The sequence below is a fragment of the Cherax quadricarinatus genome, chromosome 18, assembly GCF_038502225.1.
Source record: "Cherax quadricarinatus isolate ZL_2023a chromosome 18, ASM3850222v1, whole genome shotgun sequence".
Lineage (NCBI taxonomy): Eukaryota > Metazoa > Arthropoda > Malacostraca > Decapoda > Parastacidae > Cherax > Cherax quadricarinatus.
In genome coordinates, this window is record NC_091309.1 from 10,617,659 (window position 1) to 10,645,336 (window position 27,678).

At 40.9% G+C, this 27,678-nt stretch overlaps 1 protein-coding gene across 1 annotated transcript in view; it reads right to left on the bottom strand.

Moving 5' to 3' along the window:
* The window catches only part of LOC128689368 (potassium voltage-gated channel subfamily KQT member 1-like), a 773,858-nt gene extending 746,519 nt beyond the window's left edge, over window positions 1-27,339 (bottom strand). Inside the window, exon 1 of the mRNA XM_070086168.1 lies at window positions 25,755-27,339. The gene's annotated coding sequence lies outside the window, so the exon portion shown is untranslated. The remainder of the gene's footprint in view (window positions 1-25,754) is intronic.
* Window positions 27,340-27,678: the final 339 nt, after the last annotated feature.

Sequence of the window (27,678 nt, forward strand, 5' to 3'; positions counted from 1 at the left end):
GTGCCGGAATGACCCTCGTGCAGACGAGAAGTGTTAAACCTGGTTACCTGGAGGTTATTCCGGGGATCAACGCCCCCGCGGTCCGGTCCATGACCAGGCCTCCCGATGGATCAGGGCCTGATCAACTAGACTGTTACTGCTGGCCGCACGCAGTCCAACGTACGAGCCACAGCCCGGCTGATCCGGCACTGACTTTAGGTATCTGTCCAGCTCTCTCTTGAAGGCAGCCAAAGGTTTATTGGCAATTTCCCTAATGCTTGATGGGAGGCTGTTGAACAGTCTTGGGCCCCGGACACTTATGGTGTTTTCCCTTAGTGTACCAATGGCGCCCCTACTTTTTATTGGGGGCATTTTGCATCGCCTGCCCAGTCTTTTACTTTCGTAGGGAGTGATTTCTGTGTGCAAATTTGGGACCATTCCTTCCAAGATTTTCCAAGTGTAGATTATGATATATCTCTCCCTCCTGCGTTCCAACGAGTACAAGTCAAGTGCTTCCAAGCGTTCCCAGTAGTTAAGGTGCTTGATAGAACTTATACGTGCAGTAAAGGATCTCTGTACACTCTCTAGATCTGCGATTTCACCTGCTTTGAATGGAGATGTTAATGTACAGCATTATTCCAGCCTAGAGAGAACAAGTGATTTGAAAAGGATCATCATTGGCTTGGCATCTCTCGTTTTGAACGTTCTCATTATCCATCCTATCATTTTCTTTGCACGTGCGATCGTGGCACTGTTGTGATCCTTGAAAGTGAGATCCTCAGACATTACTACTCCCAGGTCCCTTACATTATTTTTCCGCTCTATTGTATGGCCAGAGTCTGTAGTATACTCTGTTCTAGTTATTATCTCCTCCAGTTTAACATAACGGAGTAGTTGGAATTTGTCCTCATTGAACATCATATTGTTTACCGTTGCCCACTGGAAAACTTTGTTTATATCTTCTTGGAGGTTAACCGCGTCCTCAGCAGATGACAGCCTCATGAAGAGCCTAGTATCATCCGCAAAGGATGATACCTGGAGGTTATTCCGGGGATCAACGCCCCCGCGGCCCGGTCCACGACCAGGCCTCCCGATGGATCAGGGCCTGATCAACTAGGCTGTTACTGCTGGCCGCACGCAGTCCAACGTACGAGCCACAGCCCGGCTGATCCGGCACTGACTTTAGGTATCTGTCCAGCTCTCTCTTGAAGGCAGCCAGGGGTTTATTGGCAATTCCCCTAATGCTTGATGGGAGGCTGTTGAACAGTTTTGGGCCCCGGACACTTATGGTGTTTTCCCTTAGTGTACCAATGGCGCCCCTACTTTTTATTGGGGGGCATTTTGCATCGCCTGCCCAGTCTTTTACTTTCGTAGGGAGTGATTTCTGTGTGCAGATTTGGGACCATTCCTTCCAAGATTTTCCAAGTGTAGATTATGATATATCTCTCCCTCCTGCGTTCCAACGAGTACAAGTCAAGTGCTTCCAAGCGTTCCCAGTAGTTAAGGTGCTTGACAGAACTTATACGTGCAGTAAAGGATCTCTGTACACTCTCTAGATCTGCGATTTCACCTGCTTTGAATGGAGATGTTAATGTACAGCAGTATTCCAGCCTAGAGAGAACAAGTGATTTCAAAAGGATCATCATGGGCTTGGCATCTCTCGTTTTGAAAGTTCTCATTATCCATCCTATCATTTTCTTTGCACGTGCGATCGTGGCACTGTTGTGATCCTTGAAAGTGAGATCCTCAGACATTACTACTCCCAGGTCCCTTACATTATTTTTCCGCTCTATTGTATGGCCGGAGTCAGTAGTATACTCTGTTCTAGTTATTATCTCCTCCAGTTTTCCATAACGGAGTAGTTGGAATTTGTCCTCATTGAACATCATATTGTTTACCGTTGCCCACTGGAAAACTTTGTTTATATCTTCTTGGAGGTTAACCGCGTCCTCAGCAGATGACAGCCTCATGCAGATCCTAGTATCATCCGCAAAGGATGATACGGTGCTGTGGTGTACATCTCTGTTTATGTCTGATATGAGGATAAGGAATAAGATGGGGGCGAGTACTGTGCCTTGTGGAACAGAGCTCTTCACTATGGCAGCCTCCGATTTAACTCTGTTGACCACTACTCTTTGTGTTCGATTTGTTAGGAAGTTGAAGATCCATCTCCCCACTTTCCCAGTTATTCCTTTAGCACGTATTTTATGGGCTATTACGCCATGATCGCATTTGTCAAATGCTTTTGCAGTGTATATATTACATCTGCATTCTGATTTTCTTCCAGTAGTTGTGAGAGGCAGGAGCGACCTGCCCTGAACCCATGATGCCCTGGATTGTGCAGATTTTGGGAATCCAGGTGATTTGCAATCCTGCTTCTTAGTACTCTTTCAAAGATTTTTATGATGTGGGACGTCAGAGCTATTGGTCTATAGTTCTTAGCTAATGCTATGCTGCCACCTTTATGGAGTGGAGCTATATCCGTTGTTTTAAGTGACTGTGGAATTTTACCCAGGTCCAAGCTCCTCCTCCATAGTGTACTTAGGGCACGCGAGAGGGGTTTCTTGCAGTTTTTAATGAAAACAGAGTTCCACGAGTTTGGGCCCGGGGCTGAGTGCACAGGCATGTTGTCAATGGCTTTTTCGAAATCTATCGGAGTTAGGGTAATGTCGGAAATCTGGCATACATTTATGGAGTTTTGAGGCTCATTCATGAAGAAATCATTTGGGTCGTCGATCCTCAGACCGATTAGTGATTCACTAAACACAGAGTCGTACTGGGATTTCAATATTTCACTCATTTCCTTGTTGTCATCTGTGTAGTATATAACCAAGAGAGAGTCTTTGAACTGAATGACTAACGAAATGATTTATATTTTTAAGCCCGAGCGATCTCCCATTCTCTCTCCTAGATTCCAATCATTCCTATTTTCTGCCACCCCTCTCTGTGTAGTCACCCCTCCATTCAGTATCCTTTCCAGTGAGCAACTTCATTCAGTCACCCTTCCATTCAGTCTTCATCCCTGTTGTCCACATGTAAACATTTTCTTCCTTGCCTCCACACCTGATCGACCGACCCACCTCCACACCTCATCGACCGACCCACCTTCAACACCTGATTGACCGACCCACCTCCACAACTGACTGACCAACCAACCTCCACATCTAATCAACCCACCTCCACACCTGATCTACCAATCAATCTCCACTACTCAATTACACTCTTCCACAGCTAAACCCTTTCTCTCATTTCCGTAGCCAAGTGCCTGTCTCTTGCCACAATCAACTCCTTTCCACGTCCCAAAACCACGAGACTACTACACCTTACCTCACCCTGTGGGCAATACAAAGCATATTTAGATAGTATCTGAAGAATGACAACTGATATTTAGTTTCCATTATTTGCATTTCCACGCAACTGACTGCAAGAAAATTTCATATTGTTTATGATGCTAGGGTTTTGTAATGCCTACGTGGAAAGGGGAATATATACACTTTCATATTCTTAAAGGTTTGTGGCAACTCTCTGCACTTAGAAGGTATGGGGGGTACATGATAAGCCTACGAAACTAGGTTAAACTGAACTTTCTAAAGCTTTCTCACGTGTTTAGAGACGTGGGTTCCAAGCTGGTGCCGCGTGCTCGAATATTCATTTTCTTTTGGACGAGCTTAATGAGCTCCAGGAAGTCGTTCGGGAGCTAAAAATTAAGTGGATAAAATGTAACAAAAAACCTAGCTAGACACAGAGTGCGTAGTCCTACTCCTGAAACCAGGAAGTAACAGCTTCGAGTCCAATTATCCAGTGTTTTTTAAAGGGCACTGATCAGAGGAAAATAGAGAAATTAAGATGTACGGGAGAGGAGAGGAAAGGAAAGAGAGAGAGAGAGAGAGAGAGAGAGAGAGAGAGAGAGAGAGAGAGAGAGAGAGAGAGAGAGAGAGAGAGAGAGAGAGAGAGAGAGAGAGAGAGAGAGAGAGAGAGAGAGAGAGAGATAAAATACTAGGAAGATAAGTGAAATATCACGAGAACAAGTTAATACAAAGATTACCGATTACCATGGCTTGACAGTGCTGCGGAATGAAAAATCGCAATAAAATCTTGCTGCGCAACGTTTTTTTTTTCTTTTTGTTCACTGCTGCCGGCAATAAGATACTGACTATGCTCCGGTACTGAGTCAGCAGCGGCGTCGACTTGATACCAGGAAACACAACGCTCTCACCCACAGAAACAATATTCACCACTCTAAGTTCAACTTTGTCAACCTGCTTCCAAGGACACCAAGTTCACACACACCAAAACAATATTCGCCACTCTGGGATATTTTAGGCTTTTATTATGATTTCTGACATTTTCGAAAGCATGAAAATAAGATACCAGACGTATTAAGCTGCCGTCAACAAGAACACTTGTCAGCTGTCGACAACACTTGACAGCTGTCGACAACACTTGACAGCCGTCGACAGAAACATTAGCGTCGAGGACATTTTTGTCGACGCTGCAGACAGAGAGAGAGAGGAGACCCACCCATCACCCACTCAACGATGGTGTATGCAAATGAGCTATAGAGAAAGTCTTGAGTGACAGGAATAAACCAGGCTCCCCCATTACGCACAATGCAGTTAGTGCCTAATGGGGCAACTACGCCAGATAATTGGCCAACTATGCCAGATAATAGGCCAACTACGCCAGATAACAGGCCAACTACGCAGGGTTTTTTAATCGGAGTTTCGGGAATCTCACACTAGAGCCCCCAGGTGAAAATGAGTTTTATTAGAATTGTTTGTCTGAAAACTTTTGTTTGGAGGTGAACAGGTGTTGTTTTGTTTTAAAAGCTGTTAGATGTAAACAAATACTATTCCGGTATTGTTTTGTTTTTTGAAGCTGTTTTGGAGGTAAACAGAATATTCTGGTATTGTTTTGATTTTAAAGCTGTTTTGGAGGTAAGAAAAATAATACTATTCCATTATCTTGTTTCTAAAGCTGTTTTATAGATAAAAAATACTATTCCGGTATTGTTTTGTTTTTGAAGCTGTTTTGTAGGTAGAAAAAATACTATTCCGGTGTTATTCAGTTTTTAACGTTGTTTTGGAGGTAAACAAATAATACCATACCAGTATTGATTTGTCTTTAAAGTTGTTTTGGAGGCGGAAAAAAGTTTTTGTTACTGTTTTGCTTGTAAAGTTGTTTTTGTAGGTGACACTCTGGTAGCAGACCTCGTGTGTGTGCTCACCTAGTTGAGGTTGCAGGGGTCGAGTCCGAGCTCCTGGCCCCGCCTCTTCACTGGTCGCTACTAGGTCACTCTCCCTGAACCATGAGCTTTATCATACCTCTGCTTAAAGCTATGTATGAATCCTGCCTCCACTACATCGATTCCCAAACTATTCCACTTCCTGACTACTCTGTGGCTGAAGAAATACTTCCTAACATCCCTGTGATTCATCTGTGTCTTCAACTTCCAACTGTGTCCCCTTGTTGCTGTGTCCCATCTCTGGAACATCCTGTCTTTGTCCACCTTGTCAATTCCTCTCAGTATTTTGTATGTCGTTATCATGTCCCCCCTATCTCTCCTGTCCTCCAGTGTCGTCAGGTGTGTAGGTGTGTAGGTGTGTGTGTGTGTGTGTGTGTGTGTGTGTGTGTGTGTGTGTGTGTGTGTGTGTGTGTGTGTGTGTGTGTGTGTGTGTGTTTGTGTGTGTGTGTGTTGAAGGGGGTTAATCATGTGTGGGTAGGTCGAGCCTTAGCTCCTGGTTCAGTCTCTTAATACTAACAGCTATCGTACATACTTATGAAGCTGCGAACTGAATATGCCAGCATCACTGTCTTGTCCAGCTCTCTCTATTGCTTTGATGGACTCCCTGACAATTTACGGCCATTTCTAGTCTATCAAAATGCGTGAATGAGGTGTAAATCTCAGTATATTAGTATGACGACGCCTTCTTTGGGCCAAAAGTGCTCAACATTTAAAGGTCACAACTGTTGGATAAATCACCGTTCTTAGCCAATTGGTTAGATGCATATGCGTACGTGAAGTTAGCAGAGGCCCTTCGTGGGGGTAAAACTAACAGCTCTCCATGGAGGTGTACTAACAGAGACTCGTCGTGAAGGTGAAACTAGCAGAGGCTCGTTATGAAGGTGAGACTAAAAGCTCTCTATGACTCTGAGGTTCGTCATGAAGATGAAACTAAGAGATGCTCTTCATGAAGGTGAAACCAACAAAGGCTCTCCATGGAGGTAAAACTACCTAACACCAGATGACAGGTTCTACCGAACAAAACCTTTCAACGGTAACCTTGCACCGGTCACTGATCAACGCCTCAAAGACCATACACCCGAAACGCTAAAACTGGAATCAGAAGCTTAATTCTGAAACTAGAAACTGAAACTAGACGTTGAAACAAGAAGCTAAAACTTGAATCTGAAGCTGTAATTTTTAACTATGCGCTAAGGTTAGAAGCTACAACTTGAAGCAGTAAAGATACTATTGCTCAAACCGGTAAAAAAAAATTTCGCTTCCCTATATATACATTCCTCAGACTTACCGCCGGTACCACGAAATAATTATTAAAAAAAAAAAAGTATCACTAGAACTTAAGGTAGGTGCCTGGATGCCAGTGAAAGGCTCTTGAGCCAAGGGAATGGAGCTATCCACCCCCTTCTCAGGAATGAACGCGACTGCCCCCCCCCTCATGACCCTCTTCGGGTGTACCCTTTCCCGTGAACGTAACAATTCTTGCTCCGGGAGCATGGAAAGGAAGCGGCCAAGGTCAGTTTTAAAATTGTACGGGACTCAGAAACTTCAGTTTGTGACTTGTGGTGAGATCATCTGTTAATGTTGTTACTGAACACAAGTAACACAGAGAAGGTATCTTGACCATGATAAACATCCAGAGGAAGGTTGACTGAACATCGATATGAACAGAATGAGTCAACGTTTGGCTCAGTGAAGAACTTATTGAAGTCATTAAGACTTGATAATAGACAAATAACCCGCACATAGAAGGGAGAAGCTTACGACGTCGTTTCGGTTCGATCTGGACCATTTACAAAGTCACATTAACACAGGAGAGTGAGGGAGCCAATATATAAAGATTTGACAAAACTCTACACAATGCGAAACGTTGCACAAAATAAAGGTTTGTCCGGTGACGTGTGTATTTTCTTCACTATGTGGATGTATCGACATGAATGTTGTATGAAGACGGTGGCAGGTGTCGTTTTATTCGTCGGGAAACAAAACTCACTCGACACGGATGAATGTGGAGGAGCTGTTGGCCCTGTGGCGGCCATGAACATGGACACAACGACTGCTGGCTTACCAGCGTTGAGCTCAGTGCTATGAGTGACTGGAGAGACAGACGCTGGTGGTTAATGTTACTGCTGGATATAATGGTTCTAATAACCATAATTTTTAAAGGGGTGTACCGGTAAGGCAGCGGAAGGCCTCGGTTAGATGACCAAAAGCTCCAGTGGCGGGTCATCATACATAACTAAAACCCGCGGAAGGAAACACTTGTCCTGTTGCCTGACAAACCTTACATATAACCTAACCAAATGTTGCTGTTATCCTATACGCTTTTCCCGTTTACAGAGTCTGTCAAGAGGTGGAACAGGCAGGTTTAAGAGTGCTGGAGGATGGAACAGGTGTGGGATGCGGAACAGCAGCAGCGCCCTCCCTCCCCTCCCACACGAGGTGAAAGATTCCATTTACAATTGCATGACAACACCAGCACCTCTCCTCGCTCTAAGGTCAGGCTGACCAAAACATTTATAGTCGGTTTTTACATACTAGGTTATTTTTTTTTATTTTTTTTTTTTTTTGCTCTTTAGAAGCATGGAATTTTAGAGGTATTAGTGTAGGAAACAAAAACTTTGGTAAATATCAAATATCAAATAAGTTCCCAACGGATCACGGAGGACTACCACGAAACTATAAGAGAAAATTAAATGCATACTAAATTAATAACTATTAGTAAATACTTTTCCGAATGTTGATATTATTACTTTGTGTAAATATTAACGTTGGTTGCATAATGTTCACGAAGCCTAGTTCCTAGGCTTTTAATGTATTCATACGATATTAGGCAACCGTCCACAGCGTAGATATAGGGTGCACAATAAACTGGCCACTACTGTCCACAGGCTGGATACAGAATGCACAATAAACTTCCCGCTACCGTCCACGGAATGGATACTGGGTGCACAAAAAACTAGTCACTACCGTCCAGAGGACAGCTGCAGGGTGCATAATAAACTAGTCACTACCGTCCAGAGGACAGCAACAGGGTGCACAATAAACTAGCCACTGCCGTCCAGAGGACAGCTACAGGGTGCATAATAAACTAGGCACTGCCGTCCGCAGGACAGCTGCAGGGTGCACAATAAACTAAATGCCTAGGAGGCAAATATCTAAATCTATTTACTGGTTCACCAGAGCCCTGGCAGCTCTATCGACTTCCACTCAACCGGCAGAATGAAAATATTCGTAACACGTCACTACGAGTTTCATATATTTCCCTTCCATAATCCCCACATCCCTCCCTCCAACCCACACGATTTCCTCCCCACCGCTTCCTCCATCCCACCCCCACATCCTCCCCAGTCACCGTTGGGAAGGAATCTCAAGGAGTCAATTTTATTCCTCACCAGTTGCTCAGAATTTAAAAAAAAAAAAATCTAAGCACAAGATACCCACATCTTGGCCGATATTCCTTCCTTGGAGAAGATAAAAGGATATTGGGGTAGTGGGGAAGTAGGGAAGAAACTGGGGCGGGAGCAAAAGGCAGGAAGTTAATGTTAATATATCAAATCTTAAAAAAAGGTAATTTTTAAACACAATTCTCTCAGAGGATGGAAGTCCTGAAGCTTCAGTTGCAACTATCATTTTTTCAATCCCTGGCGCCCGGGACATCTCGTGGCTCTGCCACTGAAAAAGACTGGCGGAAAAAAAAAAAACTTCAATTTAAAAAAAAAAAAGTCTGTGAGCGGGCGATCTTTTGTAGGGACTCACGAGGTCTTTTTAATGCAGTGGCGGAGTCTTCGTGGTGAGGCAAACCTCAGCAAGTTGGCGCTGACGCAGAAGGTCGCTGACTGATGTTCGCAGACTAATGTCGCTAGCACAGGTCACTAACCGATGGTCGCTGACTTTTGTTAGCTGACGGTCACTAGCACAGGTCACTGAATAATGACTGCTGACTGATGGTCGATTTGTTGTTATACAAAATGAGGTATTTGTACTTAAATCATTGAACAGGACACACGCACATAACCACAAATAGGTGAGTACAAATATATAAATACACACACGGGAATGAACTACGAAATAAGATTGCTATAAAGAGAATGGATACTGGACACATGAAAAATCAGTGGAGACATGACCATGAAACTTTAGGTACGGACAGAGTGGACTGATACTGACGTGAGGACGCCAAAAAATAAGGCAGTTACACAAATAACCCGCACATAAAAGAGAGAAGCTTACGACGACGTTTCGGTCCGACTTGGACCATTGACAAAGTCACACTATGACTTTGTGTGACTTTGTCAATGGTCCAAGTCGGACCGAAACGTCGTCGCAAGCTTCTCTCTTTTATGTGCGGGTTATTTGTGTATCGTTCCAGTCACGGCATTGTGCCTTTTTGTTATTTAATAAGGCAGTTCACAACCAAACCAAAATTTCTAGGGGAATCTACAGATAACGTTTCGCTCCGTCCATAAACATTACTGAGAGTCACATCACAGATACAAGCTCAAAACAGACACTGATGTTAAGAAATACTTCTTCAGTGTAACCTAACTGTTTTTTTAATTTTACTGGAAAGATGAAATTTCCTATAAAATGCTGGAAAACCCACAAAAAAGTGAAATTTCCTAAATAATGCCAGGAAAACCTCGAAAAATATTTTTTTTTCCAGAACAAACGCTAGAAAAACTAAAACAACGAAATTTTCTAAAAAGAAATGTTAGAAAACCTCAAAAAATAAATCTAATTAAAAAAAGGCAAGAAAAACTTAAAATAATGAAATTTCCTAAAAAGAAATGTTATAAAAACTAAAAAAAAAAATAATAAAAAAACTAGAAAAACTAAGATAATGAAATTTCCTAAAAGAGAAATGTTTGAAAAACTTAAAAATTGCTAGAAAAACCTAAAAAAATAAATTTCTAAAAAAAAAGCTTGAAAAACCTCAATAAAAAACTGAAATGTTTCGAAATATAAAAGTTTTTATATTTTCATAAATATCAAATATTATAGATTTGCTCAATTATCCCCTTTAAAAGCTAAGGACAGCGAATAAGTGGATGAATGAATGGGTACTTGAGGCAAACTCAGTACACAGTTTCAAGAGTAAATACGACAGGAGACGAGAAACTAAGAATCCATAACGTCAGTCAATTGTAGGATGGTAGTCAATGCGAGTAGATTCACCTGTCCCCATCACAGGAACAAATGAGTATACACCATGCATACACAGAATATCCACCGTGCATACGAAGTGTATATCATGTATACACAGAGTATGCACGGAGTATGTCCCAGACACTAGCTGGGTAGCGAGGGGCCTCGTCAACCCCGACATGGGTTAACGAAGGATATCACTTATTCCCCCCAGAAACTAGTGGGCAACGAAGAGCCTCGTTAGCCACTCCCAGACACTAGCTGTGTAACGAAGGTTCTCGTTAACTCCCACCAGACACTAGCTGGGTAGCGAGGGGGCCTCGTTAACTCCCACAAGACACTAGCTAGGTAACGAAGTGTCTCGTTAAGTCCACAAGATTCCCCCCCCCCCAAAAAAAAAAAGGCAACCATTAGTAAGACGAATTGGCCTCTACGCTCTCACTATGTTGACTAAACGAGGGAAACTCAAATATTCTTCTTTCATTCGTATTTCATTCAAATTTACTATTGATTAATCTCCTCCTTCTCCTCATCCTTCTATTTTCTCCCTATTATTATTATTATTATTATTAGTAGTAGTAGTAGTAGTAGTAGTATCAGTAGTAGTAGTATCAGTAGTAGTAGTAATAGTAGTATTAATAGTAGTACTAATAATAGTAGTAATAATAGTAGTAGTAGCGACAGTAGTATCAGTTGCAGTAATAGCAGTAGTAGTAGTAACGGTAGTAGTAGTAATAGTTGTAGTAGAATTAATGGTTTTAGTCGCATTTTTATGTAAAAGAGAAAATAAGAGAGGGAAGGTGAGAGCGAGGAATGAAAGGAAGGACAAAGAGAGGGAGGGAGGGAGATTAAATGGGTAGGAGAAAAGGAAATGAAAGAGAGAGAGGATGAAGGGACGGAAAATTAAAGGGTGGGAGGAAGGCAGAGAAGGAAAGTAGGGATGAAGAGAAGGAAGAGGGGAAAGAGGCACAAGTGGAATAAAAGAAGAAGAAGTAAAGCGTTAGAGAAAATGAAATACAAGGGAGGAAGGAGAGAGAGGATGGGACACTCCCTGACAAGCCAGGCTGTTTCTGCTTCTAATCTCCAAGCCAGCAGAAATATCAAAACAGCTCCAAATAGCTTCCGAGTGTTGAGTGGAAAGCACTAGATGATGGGGCAAATAGTTTCGGGTGAGCGTTTGAGCCCTGAAAGCGAGAAATATGCAAAGTCAGGTGACAAGAATTGAGAGGCGGAGCCATGAGCTATGATTCGACCCTCGGAAATACAACTAAGTGAGTATGATTAGGAGAGTACGACCAATCAGCTGTTGCAGTTGTGGGCCTTCGGGCCACCAACTGCAACAGCCTAGTCGACCAGGCAATCAAGCAGGAGACAAGATCGGACCGCGTGATCAGAACAAACCCGACACAGGTCAAAAGTAAATCACAAATCACAGGAGCTCCAGGAATATATCTTAGTTGCAGAATCACGTGATATACAGATTATTTACAATTTCAGGTAAGTGAGCTTGTGAATGACCCCTCGGGTAATTACTCCAGGTAATTAATATTGCCTTGCAACCCCGGACAGCTCCTGCGAAATTGCATTCAACAATACGAGTTGACTGACAGCAGACAGGATGCAAACTGTCTTGGTGACACTGGTTCTCTCATACGTTTTAGCTTCGTTTACTGATTGGGATAATTAAATGAGACGTCCGGGATTTATGCACTAATTGAATCAATTAAATTATACAGCCTGGATTTATGCACTAATTTAATCAATTAAATTATACAGCCTGGATTTTGTTTATTGATTTGGGCATTGAGTTGCAAGGTGCAGTTGGATAATTAAAGACTTAAAAATGAGGATGATATCGCTGAATTGATCACTCAGAAATGATGGACTAATCGATCAACGCTTAAGTTATATATGTAGTTTCACGAACTCTTGTACGTCTGTTGCAGACCTGCAGTGCTTCTGTTGCATACCTGCAGTGCTTTTGTTGCATACCTGCAGTGCTTCTTTTGCATACCTGCAGTGCTTCTGTTGTAGACCTCCAGTGTTTCTGTTGCAGCAGTGCAGTATTTATTGTAGACCTGCAGTACTGGGTTGCACTATAAAAACCGGCCAGTAACAATCAGAAATAACTTGCGTGATTCGATCTTGCGTCACCATGCTCAGCCCTGTGAGAGCAGGACAATCATTCTATCCACTGGAGAATTGTTGATCCAGTGGATAGTGATACGTACACTGTCCTGTTCTCATAGGGCTGGGCATGGCGACACAGGATCGAATCCTGCTAGCCGCAGTTCTGTTAATGATATATATATATATATATATATATATATATATATATATATATATATATATGCAAGGAATTCGCGAGAGCATGCGAAATATACACAAACACTGATCTCTGGCTGAAGGAGACTCGAACCTACGAGCCTTAGGACAAGGTACGCAGTGCTTTACCAATCTACCCACACTGGACAATACCTTGGCGTGTAGCATGCGCTACACGTTTGATCCAAGGCAGCCAGCTTTCAGGGAGAAGGCTTACAGCACTGCGTACCTTGTCCTAAGGTTCGTAGGTTCGAGTCTCCTTCAGCCAGAGATCAGTGTTTGTGTATATTTCGCATGCTCTCGCGAATTCCTTGCATTGTTCAAATCTCTAGTAAGGCTGATGCATGCAGGGGATGAGATGAAAAGCTGTAAGCCTTCTCCCTGAAAGCTGGCTGCCTTGGATCAAACGTGTAGCGCATGCTACACGCCAAGGTATTGTCCAGTGGGTAGATTGGTAAAGCACTGCGTACCTTGTCCTAAGGTTCGTAGGTTCGAGTCTCCTTCAGCCAGAGATCAGTGTTTGTGTATATTTCGCATGCTCTCGCGAATTCCTTGCATTGTTCAAATCTCTAGTAAGGCTGATGCATGCACTACACGCCAAGGTATTGTCCAGTGTGGGTAGATTGGTAAAGCACTGCGTACCTTGTCCTAAGATTCGTAGGTTCGAGTCTCCTTCAGCCAGAGATCAGTGTTTGTGTATATTTCGCATGCTCTCGCGAATTCCTTGCATTGTTCAAATCTCTAGTAAGGCTGATGCATGCAGGGGATGAGATGAAAAGCTGTAAGCCTTCTCCCTGAAAGCTGGCTGCCTTGGATCAAACGTGTAGCGCATGCTACACGCCAAGGTATTGTCCAGTGTGGGTAGATTGGTAAAGCACTGCGTACCTTGTCCTAAGGTTCGTAGGTTCGAGTCTCCTTCAGCCAGAGATCAGTGTTTGTGTATATTTCGCATGCTCTCGCGAATTCCTTGCATTGTTCAAATCTCTAGTAAGGCTGATGCATGCAGGGGATGAGATGAAAAGCTGTAAGCCTTCTCCCTGAAAGCTGGCTGCCTTGGATCAAACGTGTAGCGCATGCTACACGCCAAGGTATTGTCCAGTGTGGGTAGATTGGTAAAGCACTGCGTACCTTGTCCTAAGGTTCGTAGGTTCGAGTCTCCTTCAGCCAGAGATCAGTGTTTGTGTATATTTCGCATGCTCTCGCGAATTCCTTGCATTGTTCAAATCTCTAGTAAGGCTGATGCATGCAGGGGATGAGATGAAAAGCTGTAAGCCTTCTCCCTGAAAGCTGGCTGCCTTGGATCAAACGTGTAGCGCATGCTACACGCCAAGGTATTGTCCAGTGTGGGTAGATTGGTAAAGCACTGCGTACCTTGTCCTAAGGTTCGTAGGTTCGAGTCTCCTTCAGCCAGAGATCAGTGTTTATATATATATATATATATATATATATATATATATATATATATATATATATATATATATATACAGTATTAATAAATGTAAAAGCCAATATAATAATGTTAAAAAGTGAACGCAAATTATTACAGAGAGCCAACCCGAGGTGAGAATGGGATATACGCCAGCACGGCCTGGGTGAATCTGGTTAGCTGGAACGATTACCACTGACGAGGTAACCGAGCCAGCCAGCGAACTCATCTCCCACTTTCCCTCAACAAGCTGGAAAGCATTTGCCACTACATGGTTCAGTTTTCTGGCAAAAATAAATACAGAATTTGTAGTTGATTTTTGTGCCCACTAAATGCATAATAAACTTGGCATACGTAGTATATAGTGATGAAGGAGGGTAGAAGCGGAGAGAGAGAGAGAGAGAGAGAGAGAGAGAGAGAGAGAGAGAGAGAGAGAGAGAATGCAGATATAGGAAGATGTAGGTAGGACAGGGACATAAAGATAAGGAAGTAGGGAGGTGCGACATATTTATAGAGTTTAAGTGGTGGATTCTGTGATGGAAAGTAGTCTATATGGTCACGTGGTTGTGAATGGTGGAGAGAGGTAAGGTGTAAGGGTGTTGAGAAGTACAAGATGTGAGAAAGCAAGAAAATGAGTGAGGAAAGGTAAAAGAGAAGGAGGGAGTTTGGGGAGAATGTTTTCAGCGAAGGTCACCTAAAATGAAAGAAAGGAGATGAGTATGACAAAAGAATATGAGAGCATTATCTTAGTCCCTCAGTTCTAGGCTCATTCAGGGTATTAACTGTGAATCACACTGAGACCAAACCACTTCATTATTTCATGATTATTTGATAACCCTTCTGTCTGTCTGTCTCTCTCTCTCTCACACATACACCTGTTGGTCAGGTTCACCTAGCAATAAGTACCTTGGTGTTTGGCGACTGTTGTGAACCTCATCCTGGTACATAATCAAATTTAGATAACGAAGAACGAAGTTGAGACATGAGGAGCTCCTCTCTGCTTCCGTAACTACAATAAGCAACCACCCACAAATAGCCAAGGACTGATGATGCTAGTTCAACAAGGACTGATGATGCTAGTTCAACAGGTGGAACCAGGATCTGTGACTTGACCCCCCGTAAAAACCACAGCTAGGTCATTAAACACACGCCAGTGGTGCCGTATCAACTGAGATTCAAGGAAGGCAATGTCAATGGGAAATAAAGACCAGGAGGAAGATATAACACCTCAGTTATAGTGTGGGAACAAAACCAGGAGCAAGACATAACACCTGGGCCCTCGTGTGACTCTCGTATCAACAGGACCACACAGTGGTGCACACTTTATCGTCTAACACACGACTATCCTCCACCAACCTCAACAAGAACGCCCTCATGATAATATACACCGCCTATTTAAGGCCGAATTTGGAGTATACAACACCGGTTTAGAGCCCCCCACCTCAAACATCAAAGAAAACTCAGGGAGCTCAAGAAACTTGACACTGGTACTCACCGAATTCGGTATGCATGAGTCGCATTTCAGCTCCTGGACCCGAGATTAAAAGCCATTACTATGAGGAAAGATGTAAAATACTAAGTTTCATAGCACTTCAGAAATGAGAGATGACATGGTCGCAACATACACGATGCACATACATACCGATAATGTATATAAAAAAGTGTTAGGAAGGTAAGTCGAATGATGAAGGGGACCCAACTGCAAGGAAACTAGGCAATTATAATTATTATTCTTATTATAATTTTATTCATGGGAAAACGCTAGATTCGTAGGGGCCATACAGCACTGGGGAATGGGAAGCAATCAGGTTTTATCCGATGGAAGATACCTCCAGTTACTTGGATCAAGAGCCCTTTACCGGCTAATATTTGAGCAGCCTTTATGAAGAAGACCAGGTGAGATAATGAGATTGGAGGTCAGTAATAGAAAAAACTGATAAGTATTTAAGTAAGTACAAAACATATACAAACACACAATCTCTCACATACAAGGACGGAAATCGGAACCACGATTCCGCAGATTTCCTGTAATTGAACTCCAGATTAGAATAGTTTCTGGACCATTATAGTTCTGACAACTCCACAACACACTCGTATCTTTGGAAGGATTTAATTTCGCGGTATTTCCATTACAGATAAAGAATCAGGATTACTTAACCTATCCATTGGAAAGCATTTGAATTTGATTTTGATCCTCAGTAATTCAATGTTTCCATTCTCAAAATGAAACCTTTGCACGAATTACTGTATAACCTCATGCAACCTATAACTAAATTATAACCTCATGTAGCCTCTGTATGAATTATAACTTCATGAAACCTCTGTATAAATTGTAGCTTCATGTAGCCTCTGTATGAATTATAGCTTCATGTAACCTCTGTATGAATTATAGCTTCATGTAACCTCTGCACGAATTATAGATTTATGTAGCCTCTGTATGAATTATAGCTTCATGTAACCTCTGCACGAATTATAGATTTATGTAGCCTCTGTATGAATTATAGCTTCATGTAACCTCTGCACGAATTATAGATTTATGTAGCCTCTGTATGAATTATAGCTTCATGTAGCCTCTGTATGAATTATAGCTTCATGTAACCTCTGTATGAATTATAGCTTCATGTAACCTCTGCACGAATTATAGATTTATGTAGCCTCTGTATGAATTATAGCTTCATGTAACCTCTGCACGAATTATAGATTTATGTAGCCTCTGTATGAATTATAGCTTCATGTAACCTCTGCACGAATTATAGATTTATGTAGCCTCTGTATGAATTATAGCTTCATGTAGCCTCTGTATGAATTATAGCTTCATGTAGCCTCTGTATGAATTATAGCTACATGTAACCTCTGCATGAATTATAGATTTATGTAGCCTCTGTATGAATTATAGCTTCATGTAGCCTCTGTATGAATTATAGCTTCATGTAACCTCTGCACGAATTATAGCTTCATGTAGCCTCTGTATGAATTATAGCTACATGTAACCTCTGCATGAATTATAGATTTATGTAGCCTCTGTATGAATTATAGCTTCATGTAGCCTCTGTATGAATTATAGCTTCATGTAACCTCTGCATGAATTATAGATTTATGTACCCTCTGTATGAATTATAGCTTCATGTAGCCTCTGTATGAATTATAGCTTCATGTAACCTCTGCACGAATTATAGATTTATGTAGCCTCTGTATGAATTATAGCTTCATGTAACCTCTGCATGAATTATAGATTTATGTAGCCTCTGTATGAATTATAGCTTCATGTAGCCTCTGTATGAATTATAGCTTCATGTAACCTCTGCACGAATTATAGATTTATGTAGCCTCTGTATGAATTATAGCTTCATGTAGCCTCTGTATGAAATTCTATGCTCGTGTTGTCTCAACATGAAATAAAGCCTTACGTAGCCTCTGTATGAATTATAGCCTCGTGAAACGTTTGCATGAATTATAACCTTACGTAGCCTCGACATGAAATATACCGTCGTTAGCCTCAATATGAATTATAATAGAGGATTACTTTTGAATATTGATCTTTGTCGAACTCAGGCGGGTTAGGTTAGGTTAGGTAAGGTTAGGTTGGGTTGGGTTGGGTTGGGTTGGGTTGGGTTGGGTTGGGTTAAGCTAGGTTAGGTTAGGTTTGGCTCGGTTGGTTTAGGCTGGGTTACATTAAGCTGTTCTGACTCAAAATTCGAGTGGTTGTTATGTATCTTGCAAAGCAACATAATACTATCTCTAAAGTAAAAACCCAATCAATTTTGAACAATTTAAACTAATTTTTTGGTCGAGGTCGGCCTAAGACCAACGTTCACTACCCAAGAGAGTCAACAAGGATATATATACCGAGAGGTGTGTACCTCTGTGTATATACACTGAAATATGCGCATTTTTAGGTTTGTATGCACTAAAAGCGCATCATCCTGCGTGTATATAGAACACAAATGTATCAGCGTGTGTATATACCGAGGTGTGTATCTGTCAGTGCATATACAACGAGATATGTGTATCTCATTATATATATCCCAAGAAGTATATCTTAGTGTATACACACTAACAGGTGTTGATTTCTGTGTATTTACACACTGTTAGATTAAATTGATTCCTATTTTAATAATTTACAGTATCCTTGATTAAACTGATCCCTATTTTAGTCATTTACAGTATCCTTGATTAAACTGATCCCTGTTTTAGGCATTTACAGTATCCTTGATTAAACTGATCCCTATTTTAGGCATTTACAGTATCCTTGATTAAACTGATCCTTATTTTAGGCACTGATTGATAGTGAACAGGTTACGTACAGCCTTAACGACCCTCATGTAGCCGCTTAGCTTCAAACCTAACAAACAAACAAACAAACAACTCCAGTCAAATTACCACTAAGAGACAATTTTCCCAGCCTGTCAGGTGTCACTCATTTGCTGAATGTAATTTCGGGAGAGCTGTCTAGGGATGCTGAATGTTTATAATTACCCAGACCTTTAAAAAGGAAAGTGCTTGGATGCCGGTGGAGGCGTTTATGATGCAAGGAATTAAAACGATTCCCTCCCTTGGATTAAACCTGATGGCCTCCCACTCCCTGTATGAACACTATAGGTTTAAGGCTTTCAGGTGAATGTAATAATAATTATTATTATTTACTAATAAATTATTATTTAATAATTATTATGTGGATTAATTACCTGATGGATAATTTACATGGTCACTTAGGTGAATTACAACTGAGCCAGCGAGGTAAGTAGCGTCTGACACGCTATTTTTCACTGAACTCAACATTACGAAAAATAATGTAGAACTGCCCATGAAATAGTTCTTTTAACTAAAAATCATTTGTTAATTAGTGGTATTATCTTGCTAGTTGCTCCCCACTCACACTCACACACACACACACACACACACACAGTGTTTATCGACAAGTGCCTCCGACAACTAGTAACTAACAATAGTGATCCCTCAGGGTAACTAGTCCCGGAGAATGTCGTCTGGGAATCTGGGACTAACATATTCATTGAAAATCGCTAAATCCACAGGGGAAATATACAATACCTGGGGAATGTGAGGTGATCAATTTTGATCCAAGGAAGGGGAGGGTAGCTTCCGTTTCTTGATTGGTGCTGTCAAGGAGTAGATTAGGTCTTATGAGTGCCAATCAGTGCCTGTGGGGGAATATTGTACTGTCATTGATAGATTAAAATGCTATGAAGTCCGAAGCTTCCTGTCAAACGGGACAGTCTGCCTGTCAAACGGTCCGATTTGCCTGTCAAACAGCTCAGTCTGACTGTCAAAGTGGCTAGCCTGCCTGCCAAACGGTTCGCCGTGATTACCAAACACACCAGTCTGTCAAACGGGCAAGTCTGCCTGTGAAACGGTTCAGTTTGCCTATCGTTCAGTCCAGTCTGACTGGCAAACAGGCTCAGTTTTCTGTCAAACGATTCATTCTGCCTACCAAATGGATAAGTCTGCCTGTCAAATGGGTCAGTTTACCTTTACAAAGGACCATGTGCCTGACAAAAAAGTTCAACCTACCCATTAAACGGTTCGAATTGTCCGACGGTCCACTCTGCGTTTAATATTGTTCATTCTGTCTGTCAAACGGTTCGGTCGGCTTGTGAAACAGGCTCATAAACAATGAAATGTTCAAATCTGCCTGTCAGTCTGTTTAGTCTGCCTGTCCAACGGTCCTGTCTACCTAACAAACTGTTCTGTCTGTCAAGCTGACTCGTCCTTCCCTCCGTTTCTGCGTTAGACTAGCAGGAGTTACAGGATCTCTCGGCCCAGAACTTCCACGAGTGCAAATTGAATTGCCTTTAAAGGACAACTTAGAACTTCCCGTTGATGGCACTTAACAATATGCGATTTCGTGTAAATCAATTGCACATTCTCTCTCTCTCTCTCTCTCGACCTCCACTAAATTTCACCACAGTGAGAGATTGCTTTGGTCTGGATTAGTCTGTTTCCTCTTTTATTTCTTTTCTCTTAGCTTTCTTTTCTGACTTTCTATTACGGCAAATTTTTATTTTAATATTTTAATAATGCCAGCAATAATAATAATAGTAATAGAAGTAGTAGTAGTAGTTGTAGTAGTAGTAGTAGTAGTAGTAGTAGTAGTAGTAGTAGTAGTAGTAGTAGTAATAATAATAATAAATTTTGGATATACATACATGTTATCATTTTCTCTGGTATTGCAAAGTTCAAAACTTTTCACATTTGCTTATTAAATTTCATAACTACAACCAAATTCTCAAAACCCAAATAAAACAATGCCCCGCTCCCCTGCAAAAACAAATGTGCAATTAGACTGCAGATCCAAAGTTGTTAAATTCTGTGAAGGAAATGAAATCTTTTTGAAGACTGACTAAAAAACTGAATGTCACGGTTCCTTCCATAGTGTTACTTGGCACTGTTATTTTCCACTGTCAGTCTTCCCGCTGCCAACCGTATAACGTTGGCACTTTCTGCCAGCCGTACGATATTGATATTCACTGCCAGACATATAATGGTAGTACTGGCTGATAACTGCACGATTATGGTGCTCGCCGCCAGACGTATGACTTTTGAGCCTGTTATCAATCATACTTCAGTAATGTTGTACGTTCCTTCAGGTACGAGTACAAATAGTTCGTGGATCTCAGCTTTAATTTAAATGCAAACAAATGTAAATTTTCCTCCTGGACAGACTACACGCGAAATTTAATTCCGGTCTCGGCATGTTCAAAAAATGGTGGAAGGGGAGACATATGAAACGAGGCTTAAGGAAATGAACCTGACGACGTTAGAGACCAGAACTTGGGGATATAACAATATACAAAATATTCAGAGATAATAACAGATGTGGGCAGGCTGTCTAGATTTTAGATTTTGCCACTGAAATGGCTAGTTTATCGTGCACCTCATGTGCATCCTGTGGAAGGTAGAGCAAGAGCATATGGGTACACAAAGGCCTAGGAACTAGGCCCCCAAAAGTGTTAACAATTGCACATTTGGATTTATATCTACATTTCACTTTGCTTAGTATATCTGTTATTTTATTTTAATATCTTTATATGTCACATAGGGTATTATACTATTTCTATATTCCTCAATAAGTGGACAATTAAGCACATAGTGTTCAAGACAGTGACCACATGCCTGATCACATAATTTGCATTTAGTTTTATTATCATCTGTGTGTCTCCCAAACTGCCAGAAGTACTTGTAACCAAGCCTAAGCCTGGTCACTACAACATCAGTCAGTCTGTTCACATTGCAAGTTGCTCCATAAACATACTTATCTACGTTCAAGTTATCACAGTGGGTTATAGATCTACTCAGACTTCTAACTGGATTCCTATAACATTCACTTTCATTATTTACTTCTCTCCTAATATTATTCCTAATGCTAGACACAGATATACCAAAGTTATATACTACATTATCCGCCAGTCTATCTGGGAGCCAAGAAACAGGTAAATACTAGGGGGTAATGCTGAAAATTAAAGACAAAGATGAGCCAAAGGGATGTTGTGAAGTATTTCTCCAGTTTCAGAGTGGTCGGGAAATGGTATGATTCGAAGAAATAGTGGAGGCAGGCTCCATATATAGTTTTAAGAACAGGTACGATAAGGTCTACGAGTCTAGGAGTGAGTGAATCTCGTGGCAACTTGAGGGGCGAAGCTAGGAGCTAGGATTTAACCTCTTTACGTACATACATAGGTGAGTGCATATAAATCAGCACACACGCACAAACACACACGGGGGCATAACTTGTGGTGACTGGGTCGAAGCCTGCAGTGACTGGGTCGTAGCAAGCAGTGATTGGGTTGTAGAATGCAGTGACTGGGTCATACCCTGCGGTGACGGGGTTGTAGCCTTCAGTGACTAGGTCATAGCTTTCAGTGTCTGGGTCACAGCCTACAGTGACTGAGTTGTAGCCTTCCGTAACTGGGACGTAGCCTTCAGTGACTGGGTTGAAGCCTTCAGCTGCAGCTTAGAGCGTGGAAGGTAAGTGATACCCACAATTGCTTCCCTCTGAATATGAACTGATTGCGCCGTAAACCACAGTAATCTATGTAAGTATAGCAGCCCTCCTGAATAGACGCTTTATATCAATCTGGGTAAATGGGCGCTACAGATGTCTATTATATTTATATATATATATATATATATCTATATATATATATATATATATATATATATATATATATATATATATATATATACGTGCTGCAGATGTCAAAAGCACCTCCTCCTCCTCTTCCCTCGCCTCAATTCCTCTACTCTTAACTTCCTAAAGCTGTATAGGCCCGCTTCTATTGCATTTGGTGACTAACTTTCCTCTCTACTTAACTCACCACCAACCTTACCCAGATTTCCCTTTATACATCTAAAGTTTCGCCGTGATTGCCTTCCTGACAAGATAGACAGGAACAGACAGTTTGAAACGTGAGGAACTGAGTCTAGGGAAAAACAAAAGGAAGCTAAAAGTACAGATGAGCCACAGGGTCGAAGGGAAAGAAGAGTTTCATCTAGCCCTAGGGTGGTATGGCAGTGAAACAAAATGAGTAAAGACAAACGCCATACACACCTTCAAGAGTGGGTATGACAGGGCCCAAGAAGCAAGGAATCAATAAGAAAGGAACTTAACAAAGCAACATACGTGTCAACAATACGAAAGCAAATAAAATCCCAAAAGGTAAAACAAAATTATATGAACGATAACAACTGTTGTTTACAAAATTACAGAAAATAAAGAGCTCTTTCCAAAATAAGATCAGACTTAATTCCTAAAGAAAACATTAACTATTAACAGCAACAGCGAATACAACAAAATCAATACCAACAAAATTGTATTATTATTATTATTATTATTATTTATAATTGTGAAAAGTTATGATAATATATATATATATATATATATATATATATATATATATATATATATATATATATATATATATATATATATATATATATATATATATATATATATATATATATATATATATATATATATATATATATATATATATTTTAAACAAACCGGCCGTCTCCCACCGAGGCAGAGTGACCCAAAAAAGAAAGAAAATCCCCAAAAAGAAAATACTTTCATCATCATTCAACACTTTCACCTCACTCACACATAATCACTGTTTTTGCAGAGGTGCTCAGAACACAACAGCTTAGAAGCATATACCTATAAAGATACACTAACATATCCCTCCAAACTGCTAATATCCCGAACCCCTCCTTTAGAGTGCAGGCATTGTACTTCCCATTTCCAGGACTCAAGTCCGGCTATATAAAAATAACCGGTTTCCCTGAATCCTTTCACTAAATATTACCCTGCTCACACTCCAACAGATCGTCAGGTCCCAAATACCATTCGTCTCCATTCACTCCTATCTAACACGCTCACGCACGCTTGCTGGAAGTCCAAGCCCCTCGCCCACAAAACCTCCTTTACCCCCTCCCTCCAACCTTTTCGAGGACGACCCCTACCCCACCTTCCTTCCCCTACAGATTTATACGCTCTTCATGTCATTCTACTTTGATCCATTCTCTCTAAATGACCAAACCACCTCAACAACCCCTCTTCAGCCCTCTGAATAATACTTTTATTAACTCCACACCTCCTAATTTCCACACTCCGAATTTTCTGCATAATATTTACACCACACATTGCCCTTAGACAGGACATCTGCACTGCCTCCAACCGCCTCCTCGCTGCTAAAATTGGTTAATTAGCAAGGATTCATTTAAAATTAAGTCCTTTCTAAAAATTTCTCTTATACGTTTAATGATATACATTTTCATATATGTTAATGTAAAAATTAATAATTTTGTACCAAAAGAACCTTAGAAAAATTTCCTAACCTTATTTTAATAAAACAAGCGCAGTTTAATTTAGCCTAATCTAACTAAATATATTTTAGATAAGTTATAATAATTTAATAAACAAACATAATGAAATATTTTTTTACGTTAAGTTCAGACTGATTTTTGCGAAATTACTGCATACACAAATTTTCGCTTGCCTTATTCGGCAAGAAGAGCGTTGATATTTAAGCCAAAATAGCAAGTTTTACCTATTCGGCACATTATATATATATATATATATATATATATATATATATATATATATATATATATATATATATATATATATATATATATATATATATATGTATATGTATATATATATATATATATATATATATATATATATATATATATATATATATATATATATATATATATATATACATGTGAGTGTGTGTGATAAAAGTGAACAAAAAGAGAAAACTGAGTTTTCTGCAACACTAAAAAAAACTTAATAATGCAACTGGATGATTAACTTTTTTTCCATATCTGCTACAAACATCAGAGGAGTTATATGCTGATAAGAAATATAAAAAAAATAAATGCAGTTAACAGGATGAGAAACGACTGCGTTTAACTTAAGAAATAATTCATGAATCTTGGATAAACAAAGAACTCAGGCTGCAAATTCAACAAGGGCTGACAATAGACATGTTCAATCAGGTTAGGTGCAGATGAATAAGACACAAGAATTTGTAGATAAGGCTTCCAAGTTAGTTATAATACACAGGCACTTGCATTTGGCAACTCCACATGTGCCTGATATTGGCAAATATAAAATATTTATAGGCCTCCAGGGCCCTAGCCAGAATGTTAATAGCCATGTACATGCATGTCTCTTTTTATGAAACAATTTTCTAGTGAATAACGCAGACCCGGTGTATTTAGTAATATATAAGTTATACCATCATACAATGGGAAATGACTCTCTGAAATCTGTTATTTGATAACATTTATTTCATGCATGTTTTCTAACTATTGCGTTACTGATGTACACTCGCACATTTTTTAGGTTCAATAATATAAATTTCAACTGTTACTGAACAGATTTTTTCATGTTGTACAGACAAAACAAACTAGTAATTATAAATTAATTTTACCACTGGAAATCCCAAATATTTTCTTGGATAAATAGTCAAATATTAAAAAATAGTGCAAATGTAGTGCATATTTCAGTGACCTTTTTTTTATATTTGTTAAAAAAACTCAGATGGATTACCCACATTTGTACCAACCATAGTAATAAGAGTTTTTTCGACAAGCCATTAGGGATATGGTTAAACTGTATATAAAAGAATATAAAATATAGGAATAATAGAAAAATGGAGCACTTTTTTTTGGACTGGTCTTAAAAATTCAAAGAGGAAGAGGAGCAGGAGAAAGAAATGATTAAGAGAATAAGATATAAGATATTTGTGTGTCCTGTGGACGAGGTTTTGGGCAGTGCATTGTCACTCGAGTGAATAAAACTCCATATAAACAGTATGTAATTTGTTCTCCTAGTTGATGCACCATTGCTATCAACTCTGTCTTTACCTGTCTCAATCTGTTCAAGATACAAGTAGTGAGATGTCTAATTATTATTATTATAATCAAGGGGAAGCGCTAAACCCGGAGGATTATACAGCGCCTGGGGGGGATGTGGAAGGCATTCAGGCTTAATTCGGGGAACTGGAGCACAGATCCAATTCCCTAAATCAAGAGCCCCTCACCAACATCAAGGAACCTTCCTTGAGGGGTGAGATGTCTAAACAAGTCATTATTCTCACTTACCTTAAGAGGGAAGTGGAGGAGTCAGACCTGTTAGAGGATTGCTGTAGCTTTTATTTTCCCATGATGGTTGATTGTCCTGGTCTCTACCGTGGGAGGGAGGGAGGTAGGAGGGTATTTCCCTGCTTAGTCTCGCCTCACCGAAGGTTAATCCATCATCAGTGGCACTAGGGTCTCCGCTCACAATGACCGCCAGAGGGGCCCTGTTTGGGGGGGTCTTAGCTCACAATGACCGCCAGAGAGGCCCTGTTTGGGGGTCTCGGTTCACAATGACTGTCTCACTGGCATTGGTTGGGGATCTCAGGTGCCAATGACCGCCTTACAAGGACGCTGGTTGTAGTCTCAGGTCAGTCTGATGCTCTCCTTTGCACTGGTTAGTCTTGGGTGTTAGTCTCAGATCAGTGATGTCCTGTGTGGCAGTAACTGGAGTCTCATGTCCCCGTGACTATATGACACTATTTAGTGTTCCTTGATTGTATCCTTGCTAATTTATGTCATTATTTATTTTGATTTCCTTTCTCTAATACTATATTATGTTTGAACACGATCTGAGTTAGGCTACTTTTTAAAGCAAGCATTGATATATTCCTATCATTAATATTTGTGCAATATTAATGCAGTTATAAGGGCACTATTTACAATATAGTTTGTATCGATTTTTTTAGTTTTCACGGCGCGTAATTGAGAGCACAACGCATTATTCCAAATTCATTTTCATAGCAATCGCTGCTGATGAGTTAGTGGCTAGGCTGAGGGCTTAAAACAGCATCAATGTGTAGGGCGTCACGTATTTATGAGTAATTGCTCGGTTGTTTATAGTATGCATAATTGTGTCAGCTCAGTAGCAAAGCTTAAAGGATGGCATTTGTTTTTTACTTTTTTTTTAATACCTTTTTCGCTTTCTCCTAATTTCCAGAAGCAAGCTGTCGATAAGCTAAAGTATGAGTGACTTACTAACCATTCCTTGTTTCCTCTTCTTTTTCTTCCAGCATCAGCTGATACACTGTACGAAGGACTTTCTTAAGATTAATCTTATCATGGTGAAGGGGAGAGGAGTCAGTTCCTTCACGCCCACAGCCTTCCCTGAGCCGCCCCAACTCATCTCGCCTCCGTCATGATCTCCAGCAGGTCGGGATGCTTAATCTCTGAACCCACATGGCCTCTGATGCATGCCCCTGCCGCTTCCTTAATAGCTTCCTTTCACTTGATTGTTTTGTCTCCGTGTAATAGCCATGACATCACCTCGTCACTCAATGTCGAGGACAACACTCGCGTCAAGCAACTGGGAAGTGTCGATACACCACTTGAATATAATTCTTCAGGGCATTGTACCAGGGAATCTAGTCACGCTTTTCTCTTGTCGAGTTTCAACAGGTATTTCAACAGCGCTTCTACACACACACCGCTACGTAAACACTCGTGTAGTTAGGGGAGGGACGAAATATAGCAGAATACACAGTACTAGTAGTGTGTGCACACGTGTGCGTGAGAGTGAAGCACATAACACCTGGTGCGAGGGGTGTTTGAGGGAAGGACGGGGTGGGGGGACAAAGGGTGTACACGGAAAGGCACCCGCACCAGGGCAGAGGCAGCGCCAGACTAACCCACGGCGAGAGGACCACAGCTCCCTTCCTCACTGGGGAGACTCTGCTAGCTCGTCTGCTACCGCTGCTGTTGCTATTGTTACTGACGGTGTTGTTGCTACTGTTTCTGCTGCTGTTGCTGTTGTTACCACTGCTGCTACACCTTTGTTGTTGCTGCTGCTACTGCATCGGTTCTTGCTGTTGCTACTGCATCGTTCTTGCTGATGCTACTGCATTGGTTTTTGCTGCTGCACTTGTTGCTGTTGCTACTGCTGCTGCACTTGTTGCTGTTGCTACTGCTGCTCCACCTCCTGTTGCTGCCCTCTCACGCGCCCCACAATTAT